This window comes from Aegilops tauschii, unplaced genomic scaffold (assembly GCF_002575655.3).
Source record: "Aegilops tauschii subsp. strangulata cultivar AL8/78 unplaced genomic scaffold, Aet v6.0 ptg000492l_obj, whole genome shotgun sequence".
In the NCBI taxonomy this organism is placed as follows: domain Eukaryota; kingdom Viridiplantae; phylum Streptophyta; class Magnoliopsida; order Poales; family Poaceae; genus Aegilops; species Aegilops tauschii.
In genome coordinates this window covers 1-24081 of record NW_027332731.1, presented here as the reverse complement: position 1 = coordinate 24081, position 24081 = coordinate 1, and the positions used below count along the sequence as shown (strand labels likewise).

The window sequence follows — 24081 nt, the reverse complement described above, 5'->3', positions numbered from 1 at the left end:
TAGTAAATAGTAAGATGAAGAAAAATGCGATATACTAGCTACAATAGCGCCTAAGGGCCCAAAAATTTCTCGAATAGGAATTCTAGGATTCCATTCTTTTATCGCATTGGGATGTTTTGAATTCTTGAATAAACCAATTCGAGAACAGTTGGATGCCGACAAAATCATCAAAGAGTGGTATTCTTTATTTCGATTCAACAAAGTGCCAATAGCTTCTGGATGTTGGCTAAGTGATTCAATCTTCGCCTTGGAATAAAAAGAATTGATATTGGCGCGATCTAACCTATTATGGGGAATCGGTCCTGCACTTGTCCTACCATACCTTTTTCGTGTATACGAAATAGTGGACTTGACTAACTCAATTCTTAGGAAATCGCGAATAAGATCATTTGCTCTTACCTCAACAAGGGAAGCACCAGCCTTTTCTTTTTCTTCTTGTTCCCAATTCACTACTAAGCAAGTTCTAACAAATTGACTATTTGTGTGATAAATTCTTTGAGTTAACTTGCTATTTTCATGAGAAATAAAATTGACAAGTCGAATTTGGAGATTATTTTCTTCTTGCAAGAGATCCTGCGGGAAAAGTGTTGCTAAATTTCTTCCTTCGTCCATTTCATATGCCACTGTAGGGCGAACGGAAACAAAATACTTTTCCTTGCTCTTGAGAATTTTTTTCCGTTGAACATAGACCCAATTTTTCCTTTTTTTTGATTCCTTAGAATCTTTTTTTTGTCTTTCTGGCGGTATCAAACAGCCACCTAATATCTTATCCGCCTCTTCAGGAAAATGAATATCTCCGGAAAATATTTTGAGTTCCGTATGGCTTTTTTTTCTCTTCACTCGGACCAGTCCGCCTAGTCGACTTCTTGTATTTTTTGTGAGTTGTGTATCCACTCCAATAATACTATTGTCAAGTATCTTTAGGGATGAAGATCTCGGCAAGATATGAAGTTCTTGAAGAATGAAAAAAAACCGATCTACTTCTTTTTGGTATTTTAGACTAAATTCTTTTGTTCCTCGATGCTCAATCAAACCCTCTTTTTTTAAGATGGAATCTTCCTCTGGGCTCTCGTATTCGTCCTCTGAATCTTCTTCTGAGTCTTCCTCTAAAGTACCATATTTTTCCTCTGCGCTTTCCCCGGGGCTGCCATATTCGTCTTCTGAGTCTTCCTCTAGAGTTCCATATTCGTCCTCTTGGGTCCTATATTTGCTCTCTGGGCTCCCATATTCCTCTTCTGAGTCTTTCTCTAAAGTCCTATATTCGTTCTCTGGGTTCCCATATTCGTTTTCTGGGCTCCCATATTCGTCTTCTAGGGTTTCATATTCGTATTCGTCTTCTAGGATTCCATATTTAGATTCTTCTAGGGTTTCATATTCATATTCGTCCTCTCGGGTCCTGTATTCGTCTTCTAGGGTCTCATATTCCTCTTCTGAGTCTTCCGCTCGAGTCCTATATTCTTCTTCTAGGGTCCTATATCTAAATTTAACAATTCCTGAACCCTTTTTATCTTTTCTGTATCGGGGATCGTCAAAATAAGCAAAAATAGTATTTCTACGTAAAACACCCATAAGGGGGATTTCAATCGAAATCCCAAAACAGGATATTAGTTCTTTCTCTTGTTCTTGATGATATTGTAATGGAATGACGAACCTATTTCTTCGCTTTTTCGCCAACAAATCTGAATTATCTTGAAAAATAGAAGGATAGATAAAATTCCAATGGCCATTGGACATGATTCGATCCGACGTTGAATAATCAAGAATTTCCCTATCTTTTTTACCATAAGTATTCATTTGATCTTGATCCTTGTGGAGTGAAAAAGACGCTATACTGGATCTGCACATACTTACTGACAATATCCATAAATGGCTTGTTTTTGGTAATCGGCGAAGATTACCATATTGATATTCGGGCGCATGGTAAACATCAGTACTCCAGTGCATTTCGCCGTCTGATTCAGAATAAATATGCTTTTGTACCCTTTCTTTAAAATGTAAAGTGGACGTTCCGGCACGAATCTCCGCAATTACTTGTTCGGATTTTACATATTGATCATTTTGCACTAGAATCAAGCTTTTTGAGGGAATATTCACACTATATAGAATATCTTGACTCTGAATAGTTACATGCAAGTCTATATAACATAGAAAAGCAGGCTGCCCATGACGGGTACGTGTGGGTGTGAACCAAATTCTCATTGAATTTTATTTTTCCATTCGAAGGGGATCGTACAAGGTCGGCAGTACCCCCTGTGAATACTCCGCCAGTATGAAAAGTTCTTAATGTTAGTTGAGTCCCTGGCTCCCCAATTGATTGACCCGCAATAATACCTACGGCTTCTCCCAATTCGACCAGATCACTATGAGTAGGACTCCGGCCATAGCATAATTGACAGATCCAAGAAGTGCTTCGGCAAGTAAAGGGGGTTCTAATATATATTGGTTGTGCTCGAAATGGTTGTGCTCGAAAGGCAGTTATGAATCGATTGACTAATCCAATTCCAATATCTTGATTTCGCGCGGCAATGCATCGTGAACCGATATATATATCGTCTGCTAATACACGACCAATTAGTGTTTGGACAAAAAGTTTTTCCGTCATCCCATTTTGAGGACTTACAGAAATACCTCGGATAGTACCACAATCTCTTCTACGCACAATAATATGTTGAACTACTTCAACAAGTCTACGTGTAAGATATCCAGCATCTGCTGTTCGCACAGCAGTATCTACAACCCCTTTGCGGGCTCCATAGCAGGAAATTATATATTCTGTCAAAGAAAGTCCCTCGCGTAAATTGCTTTGAATAGGTAAATCAATCATTTGTCCTTGAGGGTCCGACATTAATCCTCTCATACCTACTAATTGGTGTACTTGAGATGCATTTCCTCTGGCTCCTGAAAAAGACATTAGATAGACTGGATTAGAAGGATCCGTTATCCGAAAATTTGAATTCATTTCTTGTTTCAAATATTCACTTGTCGCATACCATATCTCAACAGATTGGCGTAATTTTTCTACCGCGTGTACAGCCCCATAATAATAGTGTTTCTCCAAAAGAAAACTCTGTTGTTCCGCGTCTTGGACTAACCATCCCTTAGAGGGTATTGTTAAAAGATCCTCGATTCCTAACGAAATCGATGTAGTAGTGGCTTGATGGAAGCCCAGAGTCTTTAGTTGATCCAGTATATGGGATGTATATCCCATTCCAAAATGATCTATTAATCTGCTAATAAGTCGTTTCATACCAGTTCCGTCTATCTCTTTATTATGAAAGACCAGATTGGCCCGTTCCGCCATACATAAGTACCCCCTTTTCGGCTGAGTAGGATTCGACAATTGCTGAGTAGGATTCGACAATGGGCCTGAGTCAGTGATTCGAAAATTTAATTAACTTGCCTCAATCTCAATCTGGATTCGCGTGGCAAATAATGATGATACTAGGGAAATCGGAATGCCCCCCGAAAGGGGAGGGGCATCGCCGAATCTAACTTTCTTTCTTGTTTAGGTAGTGTATGAATAGGCCTGACTAAATCCTTGTATGGCTTCCTCTATTTCTCTATAAAAAGAAATATGACCAAGAGTGGTTCGAATGTATATCGAACGAATTTCTTTTTTTCTATTTCCCATTATTAGATAGTGGGCATAAATCTCATGATAAGTCCCCAAAGATTCATATTGAACTTCAATCGGAACTTCTCTTGACCCAATGACGCGTTGATCCAGGTTCCATCGTAGCCACAAGGGACTATCTAAACTGATTAGTTTTTGTCTATAAGCTCCCAGTGCATCATAAGAACTAGAAAAATGGGGTTCTTTATCTTTCCTATATTTAGAATTATTATTATTATTGTAATTTACTTTTAGATTTGGGTAGTTTCTGCAACTATTATATCTATTTGCACAAATACCTCGACGCTTTCCAATCGTTAATACATAAAGCCCGATAAGCATGTCTTGGGTTGGTACGCAAATAGGATCCCCAATAGCGGGAGATAAGAGATTCATATGAGAAAACATAAGTAAACGGGCTTCTGCCTGAGCTTCCAAGGATAAAGGTAGATGAACAGCCATTTGATCTCCATCAAAGTCCGCATTGAAACCCTTACACACTAATGGGTGTAAAGAAATAGTACGCCCCTCTACTAAAGTGGGTTGAAAGGCCTGTATGCCTAATCTATGCAGGGTAGGTGCTCTATTTAACAGTACAGGATGTCCCCGCATAACTTCTTGAAGTATTTCCCATACAATGGGTTCTTTTTCCCAAATTTTCCTTTTAGCAATCCTTACATTAGAAGTGGCGCGTTTCGTGATTAAATCGCGAATTACAAATAGCTGAAAAAGCTTTATTGCTATCTCTAGAGGTAATCCACATTGATGTAATGAAAGCGAAGGACCCACAACAATGACAGAACGCCCCGAGTAATCGACCCGTTTCCCAAGCAGAGTCTCGCGAAACCTTCCCTCTTTACCTTCAATTACATCTGAAAGTGATTTGTATACTTTATTGTGACCATCCCTCGTCGGTTGCCCGCGGGACCCACTATCAAGAAGTGTATCCACGGCTTCTTGTACCAATTTTTCCTGGCACATTACTAAATCTGCTGGCGCTAATTCACTTCTTTTTAATAGATAGGCAAGATTGTTGTTCCGACGGATAACTCTCTTATAAAGTTCATTAATGTCTGAAGTCACTACTTTATCTCCAGACCTATAAACAATAGGTCTCAATTCGGGAGGAAGAACCGGTAATAAGCACAAAACCATCCATTCTGGTTCTACATTTGTTTGAATAAAATGTTTCGCCAATTGCATGCGTCTAATCAAAAAAACTTTTCTTATTCGTCTTTTTCTATCTTCCCACTCATCTCCACTATACCCCTCGTCTTCTAATTCCTTCCATTCGACCAAAGAATTCTCTATAATAATTCGCAAATCCAAATCTGCTAATTGTTCTCTAATAGCACCTGCTCCTGTCGCAATTTCCCGATTTCGAAATGTTGCAAAGCCTGGGGTAGAAAAAAAGGGAGAAATGCTGTGGTTACAGGATGCAATTTCCTCTTCGAATAAACCTCGTAATCGTAAAAAAGTGGGTTTTTTAGTGCTGGGCCTAGCAAAAGAGAAATCGCCGTATACTAGGCCCTCCAACTTCTTAAGAGGTTTATCTAAAAGATTCGCGATATAACTAGGAAGACCTTTCAAATACCACACATGAGTCACGGGACATGCGAGTTTGATGTATCCCATTTGATATCTTCGTATCCGAGAATCCACAAATTCTACCCCGCATTTTTGGCAAAATCTTTCGTCTTCGTTTTCAGCTCCGCTCGCTCGAGAATTGCCACAAGCGCAAATCCCGCTTTTTATGGGTCCAAAGATTCTTTCGCAAAACAATCCATCTTTTTCTGGTTTATCGGTTTTATAATGAAAAGTAGAGGGCCTTGTGACTTCGCCAACGACTTCTCCATTAGGTAGGTTTTTGTTAGCCCAAGCCTTTATTTGTTGAGGGGAAACGAGTCCAATTTGAAGTTGTTGATGTTTATATTGGTCAATCATAAAATAGAAATAAGAAAAGAATTTATATTTATTCCGATCAAACTTCCTCCCTATTAACCTGGAAGTTCTTTTCAGATACAAGGAAATGATTCAGTTCTAGAGCCAAAGATCGTAGTTCTCGAACGAGCACTCGAAAAGATTCTGGAGGATCCTCATGATTAGGTATTCTTTTTCCCCAGATCGTAGCATTAAGTATTTCTTGGCGAGCTATAAGATGGTCAGATTTATAAGTAAGTATCTCTTGTAAAATATGAGCAACACCAAATCCTTCTAAAGCCCAAACTTCCATTTCTCCTACTCGTTGTCCCCCTTGCTTGGCTCTTCCTCTAACCGGTTGTTGTGTAACAAGTGAGTAGGGCCCAGTAGAACGCCCATGAATTTTCTCATCAACTTGATGAATTAATTTTAAGATATAGGACTTCCCTATTAGAACAGGTTGCTCAAAGGGGTCGCCTGTTCTTCCATCAAATATTCTGCTTTTTCCCGGGTACTCGGGTTCAAATACCCATGGGTTTTTTGTTTCTTTACTGGCTTCATATAATTCTGAAAACACAAGTTTTCTTGAAGCCTCTTGCTCATATCTCTCATCAAAGGGTGCTATTCTATAATGTTTCTTTAGCAGATCCCCCGCTAATCCGAGCGAGCTTTCAAATATTTGTCCCACATTCATTCGGGAGGGTACTCCTAAGGGATTGAAGACCATATCAACGGGTGTTCCATCTTGCAAATAGGGCATATCTTGCCTAGGCAAAATTTTGGAAATGATCCCTTTATTCCCATGTCTTCCGGCTACTTTATCCCCAACTTTGATTTCACGTTTCTGTAAAATATATACACGAACCATTATGTCGAGCGGGTCCCTTTGGATCCATTTCACATCGATAACGCGCCCTCTTCCACCTATAGGTAATTTCAGAGAAGTTTCTTTTGAAGTGGAAACCTCAAGGCCAAATATGGCCCGTAATAATCCAGCTTCCGCGATATAAGATGATTCGCTCGCTATCTGAGGCGTTAATTTACCTACTAAAATATCACCAGTTTCTACCCAGGATCCCAACCTAACAACTCCATTTCTGTCCAAATTGCGGAGTAAATGTTCTTCTAGATGTGGTATTTCTTTAGTGATTTTTTCAGCGGAGCCCTGGCTTGTCGTATCCGTCTGAATTTCATATTTCCGGATGTGAAAAGAGGTATAAATATCTTCATATACCAAACGTTCGCTAATTAGTACTGCGTCTTCAAAATTGTAACCTTCCCATGGCATATAAGCTACTAATACGTTTTTTCCTAAAGCAAGTTCGCCCCCAACTGTAGCAGCTCCTTCTGCTAAAATTTGTCCTTTTTTAATGGATTTACCCCGTGGAACCCGGGGTTTTTGGTGCATACAAGTATTTTTGTTAGAGCGACGGTGGTTAACTAAAGGAATACTTATAGTCTTCCCACTACTTGATAAAAGTATCTTATGACTATCAGTAGAAATGATCTTTCCCTCGCGTTCGGCTATAATGGAAACCCTCGAATCTAGAGCTGTTTGGCGTTCCAATCCAGTTCCAACAATGCATTTCTCGGACCGAGAAAGCGGAACTGCTTGGCGCTGCATATTAGAACTCATTAAAGCCCGATTCGCATCATTGTGCTCAATAAAAGGAATGAGAGAACCCCCAATAGAAAAATATTGGAAAGGAAAAATACTTCTAACATGAATCTGTTCCCATGCAATAGTCAAGAATTCTTGACGGTATCTAGCCGGAACAACCTGTTCTTCCTGAATACCTTGATTCAAGGACAAAGAATTTCCTGCTGCTATCATATAATATTCATCTCTATTTGGTGATAGATAAACCACCTGTCTCTCTTTTTTTTCTTTTGCTTTCTCAGCAGATATTTCATAAAACGGACTCTCTATGGATCCCCACAAGTGATCAATTCTCGCATGAATTGCTAAGGATCCAGTAAGTCCAACATTGATTCCTTCAGACGTGTCAATTGGACAAATACGCCCATAGTGACTCGGATGAATATCTCGGCTCCGAAAACTTGCGGTTCTCCCCGTCAACCCTCCAGGACCTAAACAACTCACTTTTCGCCCATGAACAGTTTGTGTCAATGGATTCGTTTGATCAAAAACTTGAGATAACGGGTATGTGCCAAAAAAGGTCTCATAAGTAGTTATTAATAAAATTGAAGTTGAAGTTGGAGTTACCAAAGTTTGGGGAGTCGGTTTCGATTGACGTATGAATACTCTACGAATAGTTTTTTGAACTGCATGTTGTAAACGACCAAGAGCCAATCCGAATTGATCTTGTAACAGATCTGCAACCGAACGAATACGTTTATTTTTCAAGTGATTCATATCGTCATCGTCAAGTATACCCGTTCCAAATTTCATTCCAATCAAATGATCCGTAGCGGCCAATACATCTCGTGGTAACAAGAATGTATTGTTCTGAGGTATATCAAGATTAAGTCTCCGATTCATATTTCGTCGACCAATCCTTCCTAATTCACATTTTTGTTGAAAAAATTTCTTTTGTAATTCCTCGCATAAGGACTCCGAAAATACCAGGTCCCCACCTACACAAGCAAATTGTTGATAAAACTCCAAAATAGCTTTTTCTTTTGACTCAATCCTCTTCTTCTCCTTAGCATTCGGGAAAGACAAGAAAATTTCAGGGTAGGAAACATTATCTAGAATTTCTCTTAGATTCGAACCCATAGCTGATGATAGAACTAGAATAGATATCTTTTGTTTTCTACTCACGCGAGCCCATATCCTTTCTTTTTTATCAATTGCTAATTCCGATCTCCCCCCCCAATCTGATATTATAGTGCCAGTGTAGATAGAAATTCCCTTATGATCTAATTCCGAGCGGTAGTAAATACCAGGACTTAGCAATATTTGATTGATCACAATTCGGTATATTCCATTTATAATAAAGGTTCCTAAGGAATTCATTATAGGAATGTTTCCGATAGAAATGGTTTGCTTTTGCACATCGAAACCAAAAATTAATCTCGCAGATACATATAATTCGGAAGAATAGGTGAGTGATTCATACACAGCATCTCTTTCTTTTATCGAGGGTTCTAGCAATTGATATCCTTTCGCAAATAATTGAAATGCAATTTCGTGATCTGGATCTTTAATTGTTGGAAACTTGTCAAGTTCTTCTGCTAAGGCTTGATTAATGAACCTACAAAATCCCTCGAATTGGATCTGACTAAATCCGGGTATTGTGGACATTCCCTCGTTTCCATTCCGGAGCATCTTAATCTTAAGTTTCCTGTTTATCAAAGAAAAATTCCATTATCAGCTCACTCTTCATCAATCCCTCTGGATCGATCTAGCAATCATGGAATCTATATTCTGTTTACTGAATCACATGAAATTCTAGGGAACTCCACATACGTATTTCATATATGTATTTCATACATATGAATAGAGACCATTTGGACGAAAGTTCGAGTTTGCCAGGGGTACAAATGAAATGAAAATGAATTGATAAAACATTCCTAAAAAAAAAAATTCTGCCACTTATACTTTATGTTATGATATTCTAATCAGATTGGATGGCAAAGATTTCTCATTTTATCTCCTTTCTATGAATGTAATAAAGCCGTAATATAATATACTAGAAAGTTTGACTTTACTTCGATTTAGAATAGCGTGCTTACTTTAATTTCTCAAAATAATTTGAGGGTTCTTTTTTATTTCGGATCGGAGTAGTATAATTACTAGAAAATTCAGTATTTCATTGTGGAATTCTAAAATCAAGTAAGTCCCTTTTTTAAGTACATGCCAATCTAGTTATCCACCTCTCCCCATATCCATGCTTTTCTTTTATCGTAATTTCACTTGGGTAGGCCAAGATAGTAAGGTTATACTCTATATCAGAGCAAATTTCCTTTTTTTATTCAAGATATTTAATTTAATACTTTTAAAAATTAAAGCATGATTCTCCATAGAGATATGTACATAAAGGGGATCTTTGGATAATAATGCTGTTCGGACCTAAAGTTTACCTATACACGGATTAAGCATAAAGTCATACTATTTTATTATGCCATTGAAGGGGGGGGAGATAATACCGATTTAAGAGTAGTTCACTACTGCAATAAAAAAAAGAGAATTCTAGTTAACGGTTCCAATTTATTCTGAATTTTGCAGCCTGTGAATAGAAATCCACTTTTTCTTCTTTTTCATCTCAATAGAAAGAAATGGGAAGTTTTATTGTGTTAACAATGTATGTTTTAAGATAGAATCTATCGAGGAGAATAATAGAAACTGGATCAAAAAAAGCAGGAATAGATTTTTTGAAAAAGATTGGAAAAAAGTAAGTAGAATTATATTCAAAATAAAAGGGGCTTTTCGTAAGAAAACGTGGATGAATACTTGCTGTTTTCTAGATTTTTGATCGGATTTTTTGGCGGCATGGCCAAGCGGTAAGGCAGGGGACTGCAAATCCTTTATCCCCAGTTCAAATCTGGGTGCCGCCTGATCAATAAAATACTTAGGTTTTTTTTATAGTGCTGATCGAATTCGATCAATTTTTACTTCGCATAAGTTCGGGCAAGAGAGTAACTGGGCCTGCCGATACTGGGTTTAGAGAAACCATACCATAGTTCTATCCTCAAACTAGGGTTAGGGTTTGTTTTGACGGTAGTGGCCAAAATGGTTATCAATAGGGGTGAGGTAGTGTTTCCTTATTCTTTTATTATATGAATTTGAATTGGTTCTTAATTGAGATTCGATTTGATAATTTTAAAATACGAGGATAAGATGTCAGAAATCTTGGTATCCAAAGAAAGGTCCCTAAGGGGCATTCTTTTTTTTTTTCAATCTAAGATTCAAGAAGGGACTCCACGAAAGAATATCAAGACTTACTAATTATTATACATTTTTTTATCGTACATCTTATGTTACCTACATACACTAAAGTAAGGACTACTTAATTTTAATTCTAACGAGAATCAGATTAAATAGGTCGATCAAAAATCAATTTAGGAGTTGTGTTATGGATAAAATCTCTTCCTCTTCATTCTTTCATAGAATGATACAAAGCAAGGCTGCAGGGTTTAGGTCAAAAATAAACATTAGGTAAGGTAGGTATCCAATAAATATTTATCTATCGTTAATTTTATGGTATATTCGGGCGTCCTTTGCTTAAAAAAAAAAAAAGAGTAACAAAAGGAATAAAAAATCTTCCTATTCCCGCTTCTTCTATTCAGGACATCATTCCCGTACTCTTTCTTTTTTAAGGAAAAAAGGGCTATAGTATCGTATTTTTAATGCTCTCTAATTCTACCAGAATTCCTATAAGAATTTGTTAGGAGTAAATTCCTTGAACTGATTGATCCATGGCCTTAGGGCGGAATCCCTTTTTGACTCTGTACCCTTGATTCCACTATGATTATTGATCAATAGTAGAATAGAATAATCCCTTCATAGAAATAGGAGACATAATTTAGATGGATATAGTAAGTCTCGCTTGGGCTGCTTTAATGGTAGTCTTTACATTTTCTCTTTCACTAGTAGTATGGGGAAGGAGTGGACTCTAGGGATACTACTAATTGATTAAGTAATCAAATTGTTGTATCAATTCTTTTCATTAATGGATCATTTTGCATTAATCATTTTGTCAAACGTTATTCTTTAATCTTTTTCTTTAGTTTTGTTTCACTCCTGTAAGAAACTCTTGTATTGTAAGTTGTAATGTAAGAAAGAGCCATTATACCAATTCATAATTTCTACTAGAAATGACGAATGGTTAAAAAAAGTTCTATACATAAGAAAATTCGACTTTCTTCCACGGAACTATTCACGGCATATCACACATTTTCCATTTCCTTTTACTTTTTACTATAGTCTATTCTTAATATTATTTTTCTTTCCTTCCATGGATTCTTTGGTCAAGAATTGTCTTAGATTTTTTTATTTTGACCTGATTGAAATTAAGTGGATGCAATGAAAAAAGAAATTGAATTAGACTACTTAACTATTTCAATCTACTAATCTATTCTATGTAGATTCAAAGATAATATAATAGAAAGAATCTAAAGTGTCGTAGAAAAAACTATATGTAGTTCTTTCTACCACACTTTAAGATTCCAACCAGATCCTTTCATTTAAGACTTGGATTTTTTTTATTTAATCCCTTTTTAATTTCTTCAATGATTAATTGGAATTCCAATTAATTATTTTGGCTGACTGTTTTTACATAAATAATAAGTAAAAAAGAAGTAGGAACTAGAATGAACAGTGCAGTAGCAATAAATGCGAGAATATTGACTTCCATAACCTCTTTATTTTTTATTTTCACAATAACTCGGGATGTAATCCCATGGAGAGGAAAAAGGGGTATCTTGTAAATTCAAGGGTAGGGCTTGCATTCTGATAATACTGAATCAATTCAATATTATGAATATCGGATCTATCAAATCAATTCATGGATGAGAGTTATATTTCACGGATGAGAGTTATATAGTATAACATAGGAAGATCCTCTATCCACACTAAGACCAAAATGGGTTTTTTGATTGGATTAGGAATTCCCTCTTTTTTAATCCTTTTCTACTTTTTCTTTTCTATATCTCTAACCCACGAGCTTTCTTAATCTTCTACTTTCTTAATCTTATACAATTTCCCTTCCTTTTTCTTATAGTTATACATACAATTATGTATGTATTATATGACCAACTTTCTATGGGTCACATAGACATCCAAATAAGCAGTAGAAGTGAGATGGGGAAAAGAGGTCTGAAATAAAAAGGGAATACGATTTATGTATGGATTCCGGTAAAATACCGGTACTCTATTCCATAAGAGTGGAATAGGAAATTAAGATGAGGATGGTATCATCATAAAGAAAGATAGAGTAATATAATATCCTAAATTCTACTAATCCACATATCGTATGTGTGTCTTTCTTTATCTTTATCGATCGGGAGTAGTGAAAAAAAATTCCTATATGCCTTCCCTCCCTCTTTAATGAGGGATGCAAAATAAAAAAGTGAAGTAAGGGTGCCCTGTGGGTATTTGATCTTGCTCCCTGCCCCTTTTTTTCATGGAAAAAGGAAATATCAATTTCTCCATTCATTGAACCCTAGTTCGGGACTGACGGGGCTCGAACCCGCAGCTTCCGCCTTGACAGGGCGGTGCTCTGACCAATTGAACTACAATCCCCGCGGGGTGTATGGCATACCCATTCTTAAATAGAACCATAAGAAGATTCGATTCGTCTTTCGTACTCTAAGAAATAGACGAATCATATACTACATACCCACATATTATATTATACGTGGGTATAGTGAGAGTGACATAACTAGTATGTCGTGATTTTTTATCACTAAAAATGGATAATAATCCAGCCTTCAATAAGAAAAACTCTTTTGTTTGTAAGAAAGGAATGAGAGAGATATGGATTAGAAAAAAAAAATTTCCCTTTTTTCTTTATCTTTTATTTCTATAGATCAGACATTTTATTTTATGGAAGAAAAACAAAAGGATTTAGTTCATACTCACGAAGCCCTAGATTTTTGGTTTGGGCCGAGCTGGATTTGAACCAGCGTAGACATTGTCAACGAATTTACAGTCCGTCCCCATTAACCACTCGGGCATCGACCCAGGAAGAATTTATTCTAGGGTTTTTGCTAATCTATGATTAACCTCCTTTCATAATACTCCCTACCCCCAGGGGAAGTCGAATCCCCGCTGCCTCCTTGAAAGAGAGATGTCCTGAACCACTAGACGATAGGGGCATCACTAGACGATAGGGCCATATACAACCGCTCGTGATTATACTATAATCATAGTTATGAGCGCAGTTTTTAATTGTCAATATACTCGAAAAGTATAAATAGATCCAAAGCAAAGAGTTTTTCCAACTTTTCTGTTATGTTTTCATCTAGGATTTTTTTTAGTTGATCGTTATAGATTAATTCTCCGTGCTTCATTTAGTGTTCAGACCAAAAATGCATCCATCCCGCACTAAGTCATAAAATTCTCTAAAAATATAGAGAAAGTTTCAAAAACAAAGAACAAAAGTGAATCAATTTAGTAGAAAAGTACTCTATCAGATTCGAACCAACGACTTACGTCTTAGCACGAGATTACTCTACCACTAATTTAAAAAGCCCTTTATCGGATTTGAACCGATGACTTATGCCTTACCATGGCATTACTCTACCACTGAGTTAAAAGGGCTTTTTATTTAATTCAAAAATTAGCCACTTGGATTTCCCATTATGGGTCTACTGCATAATGTACATATTATATATATAATATATAGAGATAGAGAGAGAGACATTATGTAGAGATTGTATATGTATATATCGATATCTTGAGAGCTCAAAATAAAATTAATAAAAAAAAAACATACCCTACATAACATATCCAACTCTTCTTGGTTCAGGGTTTTCCGTTTCCGAAGACTAGTAAAATAGGCGGATTCTGGAACCCCAAGGATTCAACGGTATATGGATATGGAAAATATAAGATTTCCGATCCTAGCGGGAAAAGGCGGGGAACAGATACCCAATAGGATATAGGATCCTTGGGAGGAACTTTTGGTAATGGCCTTGATCCTCTATGCTATTTTTTATGTGTTCTTAGTTCTATTGAACTTTTTTCATTCTTTTAAACAAGAATCTAATAAACTAGAATTGAGTCAGTGGAAAAAAGGAGAGAGAGGAAAGTGTTAAATGGAGAGAGTCGACTAATCAGAGACTTTTAGGATCTTCTTTACATCAGGTAAATCTGTCGGCCCTGTCCGTTTTTTTCTTTAAGTTACGACTCTTTGCTGCTTACTTCTATCAAGCCATAGGGAAAGTCTATGATGAATTTGGAAAACTCATCTCACTCTTACTCTATGGCTCGGACTTAATGGGGGAAGAAAACATCTTCCATAATTTCTTTTTTGTTCAATTCTGGACAAAAAAGAAAAGGAAAAAGGAATTTATAGGGACAGTGTTACCCCCTATATCCCCTAGTTTATATTGTAGGAATAATAAAACAATTTAGCAGTCTGACACACTTACGTCCTTGCAAAGTAAATAATTATTATTGTAGTCGTAACCGTAGAATAGGATCCTAATCAAAATAAATACATTTGGTTCAGGCGCTATTAGCATGGTAAGAAAAGATTTTTTTTACAGACCAGAGGGGCTATCTAAATCCTAAAGTAAAGGCGAGCGATCGAAGTAGAAGTACCAACGGCTCAGTGTCATGAACCTTCTCCATCTGATTCAATAAGGGGGAATTAGCCTTCTTGTCAAATGGCTATCCTTGACAAAGGGTACCATTTATACCATAATCTACAATGTAGCGGGTATAGTTTAGTGGTAAAAGTGTGATTCGTTCTATATAATAACTGAATTTGAAATGATATACTTAAGGCATCCTTAAGTTTTTTATTTTTATATTCCGATGAAAACTTTAGTTCTTATAAAGGATTAAATCCTTTTCCTCTCAATAGCATATTGAGGAAGAATATACATTCTGGCGATTTGTATCCAAAGACTAATTTAAATTGCATCCAAAATAAAAATAGGATTATGAGTACAGAGTCGCGAAGCATAATTTTGCATTGGATTAAGTATTCCAATTTTGAAAATATGAGTAAAGGATCTATGGATGAAGATACAAAAAAGTTGATTTCCAATCGTAACTAAATCTTCTTAAAATAAGGAATAAGGAAGCCAAATAGCTAAAAAACGATAGTTTTGGTTTACTAGAACCATCCGCATATTGTTTAAGCTCGGTGGAAACCCAATTCTTTTCCTCAGGATCTCTTGAATGAAATTAGGGAACGAAGTAAGTAGATTAGATGGATTTAGATAGAATTTCTATCTCCTACTCTATAAGGATCATCTAGAAAGCGGAGAGCTTTGGTTCCATTCAAATAGAAAAGCTGACATAGATGTTAAGTGGTGAGAATATCCATAAAGGAGCCGAATGAAATCAAAATTTCATGTTCGGTTTTGAATTAGAGACGTTAAAAATAATCAACCAACGTCGACTATAACCCCTAGCCTTCCAAGCTAACGATGCGGGTTCGATTCCCGCTACCCGCTCCATTCTGTATAAAAGGAGTATTCTCTTTGTCTAGACATGTTAGAGGCTTGTATTCAAGCCTTTTTTGTCCACCAGTTTCTGGTACTCCAGAGCGGAGTAGAGCAGTTTGGTAGCTCACGAGGCTCATAACCTTGAGGTCACGGGTTCGATTCCCGTCTCCGCACTTAGCAGTCTGTATAAAAGGACTATTCTATTTCTCTAGATATGGTAGAGGGGCGTATCCAACCCTTTTTTATTCATTAGTTCCCGGCCCTAGAGGGCAAAATTGAGCAGTTTGCGAAGTCACTTGCCTTCAAAAAAAGAAGGCGCAAGGCTTCTCCCTACCCTGCAGAAAATAAAAATGAAACGAAAGGGACAGTCTACCTCTCTCTTCCCTTTAAAAAAAGTTTGCCCGTTGTTTGTCTCAGTTAATACCCAATTTTTGGAGCTCTGTTGGCGAGTTCTATTTCTGCCTCCGGAGCGCCCTCTTTTTTTGAGTGGGATGCAAAGGAAGGGTAAGATAGTAAGGGGATACGGCACTAGACTAACACCTAATTAATACTTAATTTAATATAAGTAGTTAAACAGTTAACTAGACTAAACTTTTTATCATAGTACTTTGATAAATTAAGCGGGCGAGCGGCGGGAATCGAACCCGTATCTTCTCCTTGGCAAGGAGATATTTTACCATTGAACTACGCTCGCTACGGTATATATTTTATAGCGTATATCCGCCTGGGTCGACCTTCTATGTCTGGGTCGACCGTTTCATTTCATTTTCTATTATATTAGAGTTTTCCTTTTTTTATTATCTGTGAATGAATATTCTAATGGGAATGGAATTTCATAATACTGAAAGAGAAGAGCTAGCAATTCGGAACGCAAATTGCGTTTTAATACGTCTCACTATTCTAATTTTTTAGAAGAAATGGCCTTTATTATTTCTTTTTTATGGGGTTAATAAATATTAACCAAATTTAATTTAAGAAATGAGAGAATTCAGAATAGCTACGAGAAAGACTAGTCCAATCCATAACGATGTACCGGAAAATACAACATTTTTATTATTTGACCAACCATCAGGAGAAGCAAATACAAGGGGTACACTAATTACTAAGACTGAGGAAGTCGCAATTAATGCAAAAACAGCTAATTGGAAAGCAATAGTCATATTTCTAATCCTCCAAGCTACCATCAAATAAAGTTGACTACATATTTGATCCCTCACTTAAACCAAAATTGTAAAAAAATACAAGAAGTAGGAGGGGTTTAATCATGAATCCATTGATTCTTCTCTTTAATTCAAATTTATTACTTAAACCGCTTTTTTATTTGGATATGGGGGTGAGAAGAGATTATTTACTCTTTATTTCACAAGCGGGTATAGCGGATCCTGTATCCGTGTATACAGTATACAGAGATATATCGAAAAGGAACTTGTATCTGATATCTTTCTAGAGGCTAATAAATCTTTTTATTTTTTATATGGCTATGTTCTATTTGTAGGAGTAAAATAAGGATTAGGCTGTGGAGAGATGGCTGAGTGGTTGATAGCTCCGGTCTTGAAAACCGGTATAGTTCTAGGAACTATCGAGGGTTCGAATCCCTCTCTCTCCTTTTGCTTATTGAATACGTTTGTTTCTTTCATTTTTTTTTTTCTGTCCCTTATCTTTCTTTCATAAAAAGGAATGAATGGCTCGGCTAGATGGAATAACCGAGCCAGAACAGAAAAAAAGTAGAACAGGTATAAATAAGAAAATCTTAGTTAAGAGGGTTCATGTAAAGAACAGGTTCCAAATCACGATCGATTCCCTTTTCAAAACCTGCTGCAGCAGCTCGGGCTCTTCCTGCATGCCATAAATGGCCCACAAAAAAGAAGAATCCTAGAACAAAATGAGAAGTTGATAACCAACTTCTAGGAGAGACATAATTAACTGCATTGATCTCGGTAGCTACGCCACCCACGGAATTTAAAGAGCCTAAAGGAGCGTGGGTCATATATTCTGCTGAGCGTCGTTCTTGCCAAGGTTGTATGTCTTTTTTCAACCTACTCAAGTCCAAACCGTTGGGGCCCCTTAGAGGTTCTAACCATGGAGCACGAAGGTCCCAAAAACGCATAGTTTCCCCTCCAAAGATAACCTCCCCAGTTGGGGAACGCATTAGATATTTACCTAAACCTGTGGGTCCTTGAGCGGATCCCACATTAGCTCCAAGACGCTGGTCTCTAACTAGAAAAGTAAATGCTTGAGCTTGAGAAGCTTCTGGCCCGGTGGGTCCATAAAACTCACTCGGATAAGCTGTATTATTGAACCATACAAAACAACAAGCGATAAAACCAAAGACAGATAAAGCAGCTAAACTATAAGACAAGTAAGCTTCTCCAGACCATACAAATGCACGGCGAGCCCATGCGAAGGGTTTGGTTAAAATATGCCAAATTCCGCCAAATACACAAATAAAACCCAACCATACATGCCCACCAATTATATCTTCTAAATCATCTACACTAACAATCCACCCTTCTCCACCAAAAGGAGATTTTAGTAAATAACCAAATATAACACTGGGGCTAAGGGTCAAATTGGTAATTTTTCTTACATCTCCCCCCCCAGGGGCCCAGGTATCATATACACCGCCAAAATAAAGAGCCTTGAGTACTAGAAGAAAAGCACCTAGACCTAACAAAATTAAGTGAATACCCAAAATTGTAGTCATTTTATTTCTATCTTTCCAGACATAACCAAAGAATGGAAAAGATTCCTCAAGAGTCTCGGGTCCCAGAAGCGCGTGATAAATGCCACCGAAGCCTAAGACTGCGGAGGAAATTAGGTGAAGTACGCCAGATACAAAGTACGGAAAAGTATCTAGAACTTCCCCCCCTGGCCCTACTCCCCAACCTAGAGTAGCTAAGTGTGGAAGTAAAATCAACCCTTGTTCATACATGGGCTTTTCTGGTACGAAATGGGCCACTTCAAATAGGTTCATTGCTCCGGCCCAGAATACGATTAATCCGGCATGGGCTACATGAGCTCCAAGCAGTTTACCGGACAAATTGATAAGTCTGGCATTCCCAGCCCACCAAGCAAAGCCGGTGGTTTCTTGGTCACGACCAGCTAAAACGAAAGTTCCATTAAAGAGCGTTTCCACGTGGTAGAACCTCCTCAGGGAATATAAGATTTTCATGAGGCTGATCCTGAGCTGCCATCCACGCACGAATACCCTCGTTTAAAAGAATATTTTTGGTGTAGAAAGTCTCAAATTCAGGATCTTCCGCTGCACGGATTTCCTGGGAAACAAAGTCATAGGCACGTAAGTTCAGAGCCAAGCCAACTACGCCAATAGCACTCATCCATAAACCGGTGACGGGTACAAATAGCATAAAGAAATGTAACCAACGTTTATTGGAAAAAGCAACACCAAAGATTTGGGACCAAAAGCGGTTAGCAGTGACCATGGAATAAGTTTCTTCAGCTTGAGTTGGGTTAAAAGCACGGAAGGTATTTGCACCATCACCGTCCTCAAATAGAGTGTTTTCTACGGTCGCTCCATGAATAGCGCATAGCAGAGCCGCACCTAATACTCCGGCAACTCCCATCATATGAAATGGGTTCAACGTCCAATTATGAAATCCTTGGAAGAAAAGGATGAATCGAAATATCGCTGCTACGCCAAAACTCGGCGCAAAGAACCAACCAGATTGCCCCAGTGGATAAATAAGGAATACAGAAACAAAAACAGCAATTGGACCAGAGAATGAGATTGCATTATAAGGCCGCAATTGAACAGACCGAGCAAGTTCAAATTGGCGTAACATGAAACCTATTAGTGCAAAAGCCCCGTGGAGAGCTACAAAAGTCCATAGACCGCCTAATTGACACCAACGAGTAAAATCTCCTTGTGCTTCGGGCCCCCATAGTAGCAACAAAGAGTGTGCTAAACTATTGGCAGGGGTAGAAACTGCTGCGGTTAAGAAATTACAACCTTCCAAATAGGAACTAGCCAATCCATGGGTATACCAAGAAGTTACAAAAGTTGTCCCTGTAAACCAACCCCCTAAAGCGAAATAAGCACAAGGAAAGAGCAATAGGCCAGACCATCCTACAAAAACGAAACGGTCCCTTCGTAACCAGTCATCCATAGTATCAAATAGATCATTTTCTTCTTTAGGAATTCTACCAAGGGCTATAGTCATAGTGATCCTCCTATTCAATTACTTCAACCATTTCCGAGCACCTCATATCACTTTCCAAGGCATATGATAGTTTTATTATCTGTGTGACGATTTCTTTGTCGTTCAATGCCCTTTTTCAATGGTCTCGAAGAGAGAAATTTCCCATTTTTATCTATGGAGTCACAGTCACAACCGAGGTCGTGGTAAATCCATGAATTTGATTCGATTTGTTTTTCTTATACTATTTGTTTTTCTTATACTATAGAAATAGAAATAAATTGTTTTTCTTATACTATAGAAAGAAATAAACCTTTGAATTCAGCATTATTCCAAGACTCCTATTTCAAAGTCTATCTTTTAAGGGAAAAATGAAAATAAAAGTAACCCTTCTTTTCCCATTCCCTCTCTATTGCATGGGTGGAAGAACTAAAATAGAGGATTCTGAAAAAAAAAATGGACCTTCGAAATCCAATTTTATGTGTAGCGCAAAGGAGTTGCGATTTCTTCTTATTCCTATAGAACATCTAGTAACAAGAATATGAAATCGTAAATAGCGAAAAATTCTTGTCTTGCGCGGTCTAAGTCTAAGGAAATAAAAAAAATTCGCTTAACAATTTCATCTACATCGAATTTATATATCAGAATAGCGGATAGAGGCATCATTAAAGGAGTCAGGTCTACTTACTTTATGCTTCTTTCCAATTTTATGGTGGATTTGATAAGAACCCTTTTTGCTTTCTTGATAAATAATCGACAAAAAAAGCGTTTTTTTTTATATAACCTGCTTGTTTTATTATAATTATAACAAGTCCTATATGGAAATGCCGCTAAAGAGAAAATCTATTTGATTGTCTCTCGGCCAATATCGATTTTTAGAAAGAAAAAACAAGAATTTTCTTCTTTTTTTATTAACATTAAGAAAAAAGAATATAATTAAAATGGAATTGGCAATATAATTTTTATAGACTTTTGAAAGAAAAAAAGGGGGTTTTTTGCAACCGTTATTTCTTATTTCTTGCCTATATCATATCACGGAAACCTTTCGCTTTGGAACGTGGAGAGATGGCTGAGTGGACTAAAGCGGCGGATTGCTAATCCGTTGTACAATTTTTTTGTACCGAGGGTTCGAATCCCTCTCTTTCCGCTCCCTTGGATCATTTGGGACTTTCGAATTGGAAAGAATTCTGACCCCCGGATTTTCTCATAGATAAATGTACGAAACAAATCCAATAAGAAAAAAAAAAAACTGAATTTTTACTCCTCGCGTCCAGGATTCCGTCCTGGGTCATTAGATAAGAATCCAAAGATAAAGAGTGAAACAAAGAATATCACTACTGTATAAACAAAAAGTTTGAGAGTAAGCATTACATAATCTCCAAGATTTTTTTTTAAGGAATAGATTACCAGTTTTTCCTTACCACACGGATCCACTAGGATGGTTTTTTTTTTATACCTAAAAATGCAAAAAAGAATTCTTGAAAAAAATTGCAAGAATTCTTTTATAATAAGCACTCTTATCAATAGCAAAAATAGGGTTAGGTGGTTAGGTATTGTGTAGGTACCTTTAGGTACCTGCTCAACCTAGGTGCAGGGGAGTAGAAAGGCTGATCCAAATTTATTGCTGTAGCTACCCATTCAATGTAGAAGAATTTAAATTTTAGAATCGAAGGTTCATAATATAAAAATATAAAACTTCTCGGCTTTTACCCATTTTTAAATTTTTTTGGAATGAACACATCATTCAATTTGGCATACAGAGTACTAAAGATTTCATCGAAAACTTACAGCAGCTTGCCAAACAAAGGCTAATAGAAAAAAGAATAGAGGTATAACAGGCATAATATCCACGATTGGATTGAAAATAGCATAAGCTTCGGGTAATTTGGCAAAGAAAAAACTAGTAGGATAAAGAACAGAATTAAAACAGATACAGGTTAAACTAAGTATATTAGGCATAACAAGCATTTCATTCTTGTAGAGTAAATAATTGGATTTTTCTTGAGTTATTTTTTTAAGGGAAAGAAGGAAAAGGCAGATTCAAAATCTTTTTTCTTCGGACTTTCCCAAACACAAAATACCTCCTTGTATTTGCACTCTCAAATGAGAGTGGAATAAATTCGACTTTCATATAATATCTTAATAGAATTCCATGTAATGATCAATGCATTTTTTTGATTCTATATTATCCGCATGTGTAGAATACTAGCAAGAGAATATCCCTCCTTTTTTATGTAATTGAAATGGTATTGACGAATAACAAATAAACATACTAGTGTTTATTAGTGTCGCATAAAACCCGAAATGGGGCGTGGCCAAGTGGTAAGGCAGCGGGTTTTGGTCCCGTTACTCGGAGGTTCGAATCCTTCCGTCCCAGATTGTTTCTGATGAAACAAACGGTGAAATCATATAGTATTCCGTACGAGACAAAAGTTTATTAAAGAGAATAATGATATCTTATTCTTTCTCAGAAAACATAATAAAGTCTTAAGTCCAGTCAAATTGACTATCTTTATTTTCATGAAAAAATGGGATCTATCAAGCACATTCAGGATATGCCTCTACTATAAAATAAAATCACTTAGTCATATTTTTTTCTTCCTTTTGGTATTCGAGTTGAAGAAGTACGAGAATTCTATAACTACCAAAAACTTTCAATCTTTTCATTGGAATAGTTTATTTAGTTATTATAGTTAATTGTTTTTGGTACTGAAAAAATATATTACTACTAGAATTCTAATTCTAGTAATTAAATTAATTAAACTTTTTTGGAGGTTGATAGTTTATTTATTGAGGAAGAGTCAATCCTTCTTTTCTCACTTCAAGATTGATCATCTCGAGCCATCCGTTGAGGGTGGAAATTTAAGAATAAATAAGTTTTAAGCAAACTTGTTTAGTCGTCTTTTTCAAACTATGTTTCATTCATATGATAGAATTTTAATATGGGTTTAAATAAATTGGATCTTGGCGGAGGCTTCCCGGATAAATACTTACTTTCTTTTATCCATATTGCTCCATAGATAGCAAGTTTTAATTAGTATAAAAAAACTAAACCAATGACTATTCATGATTCCATCCATATTGGATCAATTCTCTATACCACTTTGCAATGAAAAGAGGAATGTTTGTTATGGTAAAACTTCGTTTAAAACGATGTGGTAGAAAGCAACGTGCGACTTGAAGGACATGATCGATTGTGGATTTTTCTATCCATCATTTTCCATAGTAATGAAAATGCTCTTGGCTCGACATAGCCTGTTCTATTCGTTCCGAACCAAATTTGCGCTGGGTTTAAGTAACATAGTACACGATGGAGCTCGAGAGGACAGAATTTTTTTTATCAAGGGAAAGAATCTAGGGTTAGTGAAAACTAATAAATTAGGCCAACTTTGTCAGTCTATCCTTAATATAGAAATAAATCGAAAGGTTAAAATAAGAATAAAGTCCAATAAAAGTATATCAGAATCAATCCCTCTTATTAGATTTCTATAGAAGAGATAAATGCTTTATCGAAGGAAATAAGAAAAAAGGGTATGTTGCTACTCTTTTGAAAGAAAAAAATAGGAATTCCCGAAGTAATGTCTAAACCAAGGATTTCACAAATCAAAGATAAAGGATTCCAGAACAAGTAAACACAATTTTCAATTGTCTCAACAACAGAGTTGGATCAGAATAAGGAATAAAAGTCAATTCGTTCGAAATGAGACAAAGAAAAGAGTTTAAAGACGACTCAAAAATTTTGGAAGGATTTTGCCTTCGAAGTTTGTCAGGCAAAATTAGCCCACTTGAGTCATGAGTATAAATGAAATTTGTTTTTTCTGTAAGGAAATTAATGCACGTCATAGTCTAATTTCTATTATTATCGACAGAAATTCGAATCATTTTCTCGAGCCGTATGAGGAGAAAACCTCCTATACGTTTCTAGGGGGGGGCGTTGTTTATCTACATCTATCCCAATAAGCTGTCTATCGAATCGTTGCAATTGATGTTCGATCTCGAAGAGAAGGAAGAGATCTTCAAAAAGTAGGTTTTTATGATCCGATAAAGAATCAAACTTGTTTAAATGTTCCAGCTATTCTCTATTTCCTTGAAAAGGGTGCTCAACCAACAAGAACTGTTTATGATATTTTAAGGAAGGCGGAATTCTTTAAAGAAAAAGAAAGAACTTTGAGTTAATTGAAGAACTAAATGAATCAAAAAGTAGGATAGGAGAAGATTATTAGTATTCCTAGTTGTCTAATTATTTAGACACAATTTACCTCTTTTTTAATCCTATTTGGATTTATATTATATCGTGCCAATTCA

At 36.6% G+C, this 24081-nt stretch overlaps 7 non-coding genes across 7 annotated transcripts; 3 read left to right on the top strand and 4 right to left on the bottom strand.

The window, feature by feature from the left end:
- Window positions 1-9983: 9983 nt before the first annotated feature.
- Window positions 9984-10054, top strand: TRNAC-GCA (transfer RNA cysteine (anticodon GCA)). The gene has a single exon. It is a non-coding gene; the product is annotated as a tRNA-Cys (tRNA).
- Window positions 10055-12666: 2612 nt separating this feature from the next.
- On the bottom strand, window positions 12667-12740 carry TRNAD-GUC (transfer RNA aspartic acid (anticodon GUC)). The gene has a single exon. It is a non-coding gene; the product is annotated as a tRNA-Asp (tRNA).
- Window positions 12741-13099: 359 nt separating this feature from the next.
- On the bottom strand, window positions 13100-13181 carry TRNAY-GUA (transfer RNA tyrosine (anticodon GUA)). The gene has a single exon. It is a non-coding gene; the product is annotated as a tRNA-Tyr (tRNA).
- Window positions 13182-13688: 507 nt separating this feature from the next.
- Window positions 13689-13760, bottom strand: TRNAT-GGU (transfer RNA threonine (anticodon GGU)). Its single transcript has one exon. It is a non-coding gene; the product is annotated as a tRNA-Thr (tRNA).
- A 2482-nt stretch (window positions 13761-16242) lies between these two features.
- On the bottom strand, window positions 16243-16313 carry TRNAG-GCC (transfer RNA glycine (anticodon GCC)). Its single transcript has one exon. It is a non-coding gene; the product is annotated as a tRNA-Gly (tRNA).
- An 824-nt stretch (window positions 16314-17137) lies between these two features.
- TRNAS-UGA (transfer RNA serine (anticodon UGA)) lies at window positions 17138-17225 on the top strand. The gene has a single exon. It is a non-coding gene; the product is annotated as a tRNA-Ser (tRNA).
- Window positions 17226-20835: 3610 nt separating this feature from the next.
- Window positions 20836-20923, top strand: TRNAS-GCU (transfer RNA serine (anticodon GCU)). Its single transcript has one exon. It is a non-coding gene; the product is annotated as a tRNA-Ser (tRNA).
- Window positions 20924-24081: the final 3158 nt, after the last annotated feature.